At 29.2% G+C, this 10,834-nt stretch overlaps 1 pseudogene; it reads left to right on the forward strand.

The window, feature by feature from the left end:
• The first annotated feature begins 7,095 nt into the window (after positions 1–7,095).
• On the forward strand, positions 7,096–9,572 carry LOC141905583 (uncharacterized; annotated as a pseudogene).
• Positions 9,573–10,834: the final 1,262 nt, after the last annotated feature.

Genomic DNA, 10,834 nt, shown 5'->3' on the forward strand with positions numbered 1-10,834 from the left:
AATAACCAACAGTTCCAACTGATAATAATGCGCCATTATATAATCCAGTTATTATCCACTTATTATCACTCATTTATTTATCAAAAAAATTACTATCATCAAAATATTTAGTTATCTTATTTATGATTAATTCAACATTTAATTCATTACTAGTTTCATTTGTATATATTTCAATTATTATTTTTTCAATATCATCGAAGATAAAATCTTCATCTAATTCATAAAATCTTAGAGATTCTCTAATTAAATTAGTAATCTTTTCTACATTTAAAGTTTCTTTATCTATTGTTGTTTCATACTCAAATGTTGTTTCATTAGAAAATGTAATATTTTTGATATGTGTAATTACATCATTAACGTTAAATTTCATTTCTTTCTCATGTTTAAAATCAAACCCAAAACATATACTCGGCCCAACAGTAATATTCATTTATATAGTGAAAAAATTACTCTTTACATCTTATAACTAATTCATATATCACAGGAAAGTTATTCAAATCAATTAAATATCCATTATGATTTCTTATTTCTTATTATTAGGTTTAAAATCACATTCTGTTAAATTATAATTTATTTGAGTTCCAAATTGTTTAACATTTTTTAGCGGTAAAATATTTAGTATACTAAAACTACAAATTGTTTCTTTAGTTGCTTCGAAAGTTTTTGTAGGCTCGATTAAATTGCAATAAATATAAAAGTGTGTAAAAGGTATTATATTTGAATTACCATCTATGTTTCCTGTAACAGTATCTGGTGCAGTATCTGGTCTCTATCTAATTGAACTAGTAAATTATGAGATTTATAATTAGTAAGTTTTCTTGAATCAACAAATATTCTGTATTCTTTTAATTCCGCCATTTATTTTACATATTTTCTTATTCGAAATCTATTTCATGGTGCCCTTTTTCATTCTTACCTTTGTATACGAAATAGATATCTCCAGAACATAATTCTTCTAGATCTTCACTTGATAATCTATGAAATCTATCCGGCAAATATGTTCTGAATTTATATGTATTTCCTTTTAATCCTTCATATTCTAAGTGTATAACTAATTTATCTCCATAGTTATTAGTAACTGTATCAATATTTGTAATTAGATATTTCTTATGAATTGTTAATTCTGTTAACTTTTTGAATTTATAATCTACTGATTTGACATTTGAAGTATCTTTTATTCTATCTAGAAATGATTTGTTGTTCTCACTGTGTGTTTGTTTACTCTCCATGTATAATACATATTTTTATTAAAATTTGATTAACACGTTAGAATTCTTTTCATTATCTCGTTCTATTTTGTTTCTTCTCTTTTGAATTTGAAGTATTCATCTAAATTACAACCATAAGCAACTGTATGAATTCCATCATCTAAAATATATCTTTTATCATCAAATGGGTTTAGACTTATCTTTTCAATTTCTTCATTAAACATTTCATGATCTTCAGATCTTAAACATCTCATCTTATGTTTTCTAACTTCTTCATTGAATATACAATTGATGTAATCTTTGAAATGAATATTCTTTTCTACTACACTTTTGGTTATTCCTTTTAACTTTTTAGCTTCATGTTCTTTAGTTTTATATGAATACATTTTAGATCTAATACCAATGAATTCAATCATTTCTTCACCACCTAATTCATCTTTGAATTTACCGGGAACTTTTTTATTATCATTGCTAAACAATTCATGATCTTTAGGATAGTTACTAAAATCAAAATGATGTTTCAATGTTTTTAAATCATCAGTTATGTTATCAGTTTTTATCTTTAATATGTAACTGTCAGTATCAAAATATAATATTTCTATATGTTTTTCTCCAAAAGGTGGTTGTAATACATTATAATAGAATTCATACATTAGTAATTTTGATAATTCTAAAACTGATGCGCCAACATAGATTCGTTTATTAAATTTCATTGATGTTCTTCTCATCTTAACTGCAGCTAAATTTTCATCAAATATTCTGTTACCTAAAAACTTAGGATATGATTGTAAATGTCTAATTCTTTTACCATTACTAACTAACTCAATATCATTTCTATTTCTAATATTTTCACAAGTCTTACCATAGAATGCATTATTCATTAACTTGAAGAAATCTTTCTCGAAATCAGTTTTAGCTTCAGTTCTCTGTTTGGTGTTAAAATCTATATATTTTTCTAACCACTTAGATTGACTGAATGAAATATATCTATGTACTTTTTTTAGAACCATTCCTTGTTTTAGATAAAACTTTAACATTCTATAATGTACTACATAATTATATTTATCTTCTTGAGTTACCATTAACTTTTCTGTATGAATATGATTTTCGGGTTTAATTCTTTTTTGGTAATTTGATAATTCTTCGTGTGTTACAGTTTTATGTTCGGGACAGTATGCTAGATTTCTAGATTTAAATTTTTTATCTTCAGGATATTCTAAATCTACAACAAAGAAGTAACCAGTATCTGAATCATCTGCAATATCTAGAATTCTTTTCTTCCAATCAAATTTGTCATTATTTTCATTCTGTAAAACTTCACTCATTTCAAATACTCCATAAGGTTGTGGTTCCATCATTGCCCAACCATATAAATTATTTGCATCTATATATAATAACTTATATCCGGGGTTATCATTTGCATTGAAATATCTATCGCCTAATACACCTGAAACTCCTCCTCTTATAGATTTTTCAAATAATAGTAATTGATCTATATTTGTTAACAAATCTATTTTTATATGTGTAAATTTTAATCCACAATCCCATGTTAAACCTGGTGATGAATAACAATGACAAGGATCAATGTTGAAATATTTTAGGTTTACAACCTTTCGAATATATCGGTTAATAATAATACATCTGATTTTAAATATATATCTACTAATTGCCCATGATTTTCTATTTTGAAATGATTCCAAATATTCATTGTTCTATTATATACTTCATCTTTAACATATTCATTTTTTAATTTATCATAGAATTGTTCTTTCAATAATTCAGTTATATTGAAATCATTTTGTGATTAATAAATTGAATATGGAATTGCTCCTCTATATCTCATTAATTGAAAATCATCATTATTTGGGTAGTGTTGCTTTAATATTTTTAATTCATCATCAACTAATGATTTTGATAAGTTATCTAATGAACTATTTAAAAATCTATATGAATCTATAAATCTTAGACACCCAAATTGGAATGATATATAATTCTCAGATGTTTTAGCTAACATTTTAAATTTATAAGTTGGTATTTTATCTTTTGGTCTATTTGAATTTAATCTTACTATTTCATTATTGATTTCTTCTATTTTATGACATAACTGTTTGATGAATAAATGAGCATCATATCCTGATAAATTATGAAATATTACTGGTACAAAATTAATTTTCTTAGCTTGTAAGTTACAATTCTCATGTGCGGCGCCTCTAAACTTTCCGTTCAAATGATCATGGTCTCTTACTTTTTTATCTTTATAATTAAATATCTTTTCACAATAATAACATTTATCTGCAAACGCAAATGCTTCTTTATCTTCTTCTGTCATTATGATTTCTATATTTGTATTCAATAATTTACTAAATCTTATTTCATATTCAATTAATAAGTCACAAAAATGATTGATAACATTTTCATTTCTATAATGATGATATTCACTTTCAATTAGTTCTGGATAATCAGATTTTATATATAACCAGAAAGCTGCGGCTGATTGATGAATCTTTTTAATAGTATTTGTTTTTGGTGGTTCATCTGAAAAATCATTTTCATTAGAATTTAATTTCTTTCTTTTATAATATATTTCTTTTCTATCTTGATCAGTAAGTTCTTTATTTAATGATTCAAAATCTCCATATATTACAAATGGTACTTTATTTTTGTAATCATATTTTTTGAATTCTAATATTTTATCTTTTTCATTTGGTAAAACTAATTTACAATAATCATGATTTTCACATAATTGTTTATGATTTAATAATGTACTTTCATTACTGAATCTATGTAAACATTTTCTGCAAAGATATATTTTATGGTGATCATTTTCTGATTTAAAAAATAAATCGATTTGTTTAATCCACATATAATGATTCTCATAATATAGTATATCTATAACATCATTTGAATCATAATCTTATGATAGATATAAAGGTTCTAATGTATAATGTTTTATGTTGTTACCTTTTGTATTTGGTAATTTGATTAAATCAACTACATTTATTCTTAAATTATTATCTCTTTCTATCTTTGGGATGTTTGTAATTCTAACAGGATACTTATCTATCTTATAATTATTTTCAAATGGTTTATAATGAGTTAATCTACAAATATTATAAGTTGCAGGATGTAAACAACTAATTATTGCCCATAGAAAACATTTATCATCTTCATTTTGTACATTTATAACAGCATTAGTTTTAAATGGTAGTTTAATATAACTCGATGCTTCAATATCTGGTTCTTTATAATATGATACATTATTTTCATCAATTGGTTTTGATTTGGTTAACTTATTATATTTTGTGTTATAAACATGTAAAGTCATAAATATTATTTCATCAAATATTAAACCAGATCCTTCAAAATGTTTCTCTTCTATTTTAGTTTTTACTTCATTATAACATTTATCTAATTTATCATCTATATGTTGTTTTGAAATAATATGTTGTGAATGAGAATTTATATTATATATTGGTTTATCTTCAGATTTTATGAATTTAACTTTAGAAGATATACTTATTTTAGGATATTCAACATCAGTTATTATTTTTATTATTTCCTTCATATTTTCTAAATGTTTTTTATTTTCTTCTAATGTTTTTCCTTTACGAAATTTAAACTCGATAGCTGCTTGGCCAATATCACTTTTAAATGCTTCGGTTATCTCTATATCTTTTTTATTATCTAATGAATTAATATAATTTCTTACATCTTCCATGTATGGTCTTTTATTGTTTAATTTATTTTTTATGCTTTTAATTGTCTTCTGTTTCTTATCATTATCTTTATCAAAATAATCTTCACCTAAAATATCATTATTCTTATTTCTAATATGACTTTTAGATTTTAAATGTTCATTATAATATCTTTTATCACTGAATGATTGATTACATGTATCACATTTGTATGTTTCTTTTTCATTCTTAAATTCATCTAATTTAGTTTCTAATACATCATCTTTATATTCTAGTTTCAATTTATTCTCTAAATGTGTTTTAGTTTTATTGTGTCTTGCTTTTTGGGATCTATCTATATTGATATTACATGTTGGGCAGTAGTACTTATTTGCTTCCATTTTAATATCAAAATTTTTTTTTTAAATTGATTTTAGAAGTTCAATGATTTATATCATGTATTATTTCAATCACACTTACTAACACTTTTAATGTTTAAAAATCTAACTCATACAAATATAAATATTGAAATAATGTTGTAAATATATCTATATATCTATTCTATAAGAGCTCGTTAATTACTCGTTACTTTTTTACTAACACTTTCCTCACACTTTTATATTGAATAATCTATCAATTTATATGTTATTCATGTAAATTATGATTATATATATATATGAATATTTTAAGAGTAATAGGGGTAATGGGCTTTCAGGTTAAAGGTTGAAGTGGCGAGTGAGTAAAAAATGAAAATAACAATAATTTACAGTTGAATTAGGAGTGTGCGCGACTAATTCAACTGTAAATTATTGTTATTTTCATTTTTTTACGAGCTCGACCCTTCGACCTTTGATCTGAAAGCCCATTACCCCTATTACTACCAAAGCTTGGACGAGCTTATTAGTTTCGCTCTACGAATAGAGGGTATTCAGCTTATGGAAAATGAGCGGGAGGATAGATCCAATATTCCTGTTTATCAGGTTCGCTCTTCCGAGGCTGCTAGAAATGATGAGATTACGCGCCTGCGTCAGGACTTTGAGAGGCTTAACGCTAATATCAGTAAAGTCGTGTCGCAACGAAATGACTATCCTGAGTATAGGTTAAAGCAGTGTTATCGATGCTTAAGATATGGCCATTGTAGGAACCCCCCCTTCTTCTCATCCTCATAGAGAGAGTTTAAACGAGAAGCGGCTGGTCCAACAGGGGAAAGATAAGCTGACTAAGATATTAGCTGACTAAGGTATAGAACTATTGGTACCCAAATGATTATAGTGAGTATATTGAATTCAATTGAAATAATTTATTAAAAGTTGTGTACATTTGGTATGTAATTTGTCCATCATATGTCAAATATGAAATAGTTTCAACATTCCTTTTAAAATGATTAATGGTTTCTTATCAACAGGCACGTCGCCAGATTTCAACACAATGTTCTATTGAAATACCATCAAAAAGTGGTTCCCAGCAGACCTCATTAGCTCAAAAATCAGTAGCAGTATAGTGCGCACTGTTGTGCCCCAAATCAAATTTTCGCGTCAAAGGTGGTAATAGTAGAGATTATAACAGAAATTTCATGGGTGATGAATTTGATGATGATGATGATGATGATGATGATGATGATGATGATGATGATGATGATGATGATGATGATGATGATGATGATGATGATGATGATGATTATGGTGATGATGAATTTTATGATCCCTCATGGAACCCAGATGAAGAATCAGAGTAAGATTGAAATTTTATTTGATTGAAATGCATAACAGTATCAACTACAGAAATCAGGAAATTCCGAACAAAATCTTTAGAATATTTATTACGATTAATTTCTTGAAAATTATTATTCAGTGTGTGTCATAATTAATTTCAGATGCATCGAGGAAGCAGATGTCTCCCTTCAAAATGAACCAAACTTAACTTCTCCGCATCAAGAGACAAAGTTTTTATGCTTCGAGTCGTGTGTGTTGGGATTATTGGCGCTTTGCAACATTTGTCTCGCGCCTTGTAAAATAGTTAAGCGGTCGGTGATTGGTTCTGCGATGCAGTATGAAACAGTTTGTTCCGGCCCCGAGAAACATCATCGAATTTGGTGTTCTCAGCCCATGCATAACAGAATGCCACTAGGGAATCTGTTAATGGCTGCTGGCATTTTCTTCTCAGCTGTATCGCCCAGCAAATTTCTTACTTTTTGTAAGGGATTGAAAATAAGTATGTTTGGGATACATCATTTCTTCAAGTTACAGTCCAGTTATCTGTACCTAGCTGTTGATAATGTTTGGAAGTCAAGTCAAGCCATACTGATCAGGGAGCTTCAGCAGCAAGGAAACTCACTTGTTCTTGGTGGTGATGGTAGATGCTGTTCGCCAGGGCATTCAGCGAAGTATGGCTCTTATTCAATCATGAACATAGGTACAGAAAAGCTTATCGACTTCCACCTTGTGCGGGTAGATCTTAATTTTAGTTGATAAAATTTCTCATAAATTTCTGAACATTTCAGAATACCAATGACACATATTTTGAACCTTTAAAATATGACCAATCAAGGAAATAGTTGTTAACCCTACCTGAAAATTTCCTGTTGCATATATGTTTTAAAATTCTTAATTATTCCTTAATTTGCATTATTCACTCAGCATATGTTGTTAACTTTTCAGAGCAACTAAGTCAAGAATTCGAATGCGATGGAGCTTGAAGGTTTCAAACGATGTTTGAATTATATTCAGGCACAGAAACTCAAAATCGGAGAAATAATTACAGATAGACACGTTCAAATTAAAAAGTACCTTCGGCTGAATCATCCATCTATACAGCATTACTATGATGGATGGCATCTTACTAAGGGTAAAAAGCTCTTTTCGAATTTTAATTCATATGATTTACTCTGTTACACATTAAAAACCATAGTCTCGAAATTTAAAATAGGTTAGGTACTTAATTTTATTGTAAATTGCAGGAGTTTTCAAAAAGATAGAGAAGGCAGCAAAAACTAAGAAGTACAGTGTGCTTGGAGATTGGTCTCGATCAGTTAGTAACCATATTCATTGGTGTGCTGCAAGTAGCAATGGAATGGCAGATGCTGTTGTGGAGAAATGGAAATCCATTTTAAATCACGCAGCTAATGTACACGAAGGTCATGATGGAGGCCTTTTCCAGGAATGTGCCCATGGTACTCTTGAACCACGGAACTGGATAAAAAACGGTCAGTGCTATAGTGCAGTTTTATGTATCTTTGTTGGTTACATGTATGTACATGTATGTGTGATTTCACTTTAAAAAAAAAACATTGTAACATTGATCTTAAAAAACTGTCTCTAGGATCTGCTCCACACAAAGTATTGAAGGGTATCGTGATGAACAAAAGCTTACTCGCTGACATAGGGAATATTTCACCGCGAGCCCAGACATCTTCACTCGAGTCTTATCATAGGGTTGTGATATACTTTGCGCTTAAGTCACTGCATTACTTTTATGACTCGATGAATGCTAGGTAATTTGAAAATCCTTTGATGATAAAATGAAAAATTATGTTTAAATGTATGATGTTTATCTTCACTATCATGATCTAGAAACAAATCTTATTTTCTATTTAAAGACTCCAACTTTCAGCTCTTCGTTATAATGAGAACCATAACAGAATGCAAGCTCATACAAAGGAGGGTATTCCGCAGTATCAGCTGTACTATGCTAAGTGGAAGAAAGGTATTGCCGCTGCCAAAGAAGTTAAAGTACCAGCTACATATAGTGAGTAAATTTTAGCGATTAATCTGATCATTGATTATTTCGCCTTATTTTTTTCATACAATGATATTGTGACTGAATTTTGTTGTATTGGATAGTATATAAATGAATTTGCGTATTTATAAGATTTATGATTATAAATTCGCTTTATCTAATGAATATAATGCATTACTCTAGGATATCTATCGGAATGTCTTCAAAAGGTGTGGAATGTGCGACAAGAAATACCAAATGTGGCTACTGCTATGGATATGTGGTTGGAGACAAGTAAAACAAAGGAGAAGGGTTTCATTGCTGATGTTTATGATCGATCTCAAATCAACAAGGAAGATGTGATATTAACACATACCAGTAGGTTCCACCAACCGGTAAAAAGGCCTGCAGAAACTCAGCTGGAAGAAAATAAAAATTCTGGCAAAGCCAGAAAAAGGTCCAAAAAAAGTTAAAAACATGTTTAGACTGACCGGTGTCAGTTTTTTATGACTCATATCTTATAAATAATATATTTTATACTGGATTATTAAAAACAGAATTAGAGAGCATCCGGTATTTGTGGATATTGAAAACCAGTGTATATATTGTCTGGTGATGGCCACTGGAGTCTTATTGCACTAACTACGCAAGATGGTAGAATCCGCCGATTTCTCTTCCCTAGTATTTTCCATGCCCACCTGCAAAATCGTCTGTAGGCAACGTGTCTGTACAATCTGCAAATATAGAAGAATTTTCAATGATGTAAAAATAGATCCACTTTTTGTATTTTTTTTATTACGTGTACATAGAAATATTTGCCCTATATATATAGTTATAGTTACTATCCCTTTGAACTGATGATATTGAATTAATATTTACTTATAAACTGGCTCTTCGTAGCCAACAGGTCCATTCTGCTTTACAAATTCATAAAATGATACTTTCAGCACTTCTGGATCAAGGCAGTTTACTTTAAATCCATGGACTTCAGTGATGCATGTGGCCTGATCATTTTCCTCCATAATGGTTTTGAGGTCTCCAAATTCATTGCAACAGACACATTCTCTCGGTGTCTGCATTGGAGAACAATAGTAAACCCTGTTACACTATTTCTGCAAGAACACCTGAAATATATACATGTATAAGCTTATACACTGCTGTAGTAATAATGTAAAATCATGTATGTAAAGCCTATTTTAAGAATTGCATATATTTGCAGAAATAAACTTATGAGTTACCGGGTCTTGAATTTTACTAACAAACATTTAATGTACTTGAGAAACGCCTTATGGAAGTGTCATCACTCACTGTAGTATTTATAATTTCTAATGGCAAATCGTTGAACAATAAATTAGATTGAATTTGACTTTAAAGCTCGCTTTTCGTTGATATCGTTGAATTTCTGTCTGGATCCTTTTTATTATAGACTGATACTTCAGAATATATTATTTTGATATTTTGCCAGTTATTTTATTTCTTTGATATTCTTTGAACTTGTCAGAGCAATAAGTTACTTCGAACCGTTCGAGGCCCTCCGGCCGGACGGACGTTAGTATTTCGAGCTGTGGTGTGAGTTTACGCCGATTTGGCAAGAATATGGCTCTATTTTTCGGGAACGGCAAAAAGAAGTAAAAATACGAATAATACTATGTATTATCATCGTACCAATCTGTGTTGTCCTTACGCTGGTCAAATTCGTCGTCGCTAGATATTTCTTCGGAATCGGATGCAGACGACGTCGACGAATCACTACCGCTAGAAGAGTGCCGATCTTGTTCTAAATCGTCGGGCTCAGATTTCAAAATCGGTTCAAACATGTATGGCTGGACCTCTTGTGGATATAAGTAATAGGGGTAATGGGCTTTCAAGCCAAAGGTCGAACGGTCGAGCTCATTAAAAAACAAAACATTAAAAATAATTTAAAACTATAATATATTTTCATAACCGTGTGTATTTTATATTATAACTAAATATTTATTCTAAGATATCAATAATTTAAATTTAAAAAGCATATTGTATTAAATCAATTGGTCGCTCCACTTCGCTACCGCTCCGCTCCGCGACCAATTGATTTACTTACAATACACAAATTCATATAATCAAATATATTTTAATAATAATAATTATTCTATTATTCAACTGAAATACACACGGTTATGAAAATATATTATAGTTTTAAATTACTTTTAATATTTGTTTTTAATGAACTCGACGATTCAACCTTTAACCTGAAAGCCC

The sequence above is a fragment of the Tubulanus polymorphus genome, chromosome 1 (assembly GCF_964204645.1).
Source record: "Tubulanus polymorphus chromosome 1, tnTubPoly1.2, whole genome shotgun sequence".
NCBI classification, from domain to species: domain Eukaryota; kingdom Metazoa; phylum Nemertea; class Palaeonemertea; order Tubulaniformes; family Tubulanidae; genus Tubulanus; species Tubulanus polymorphus.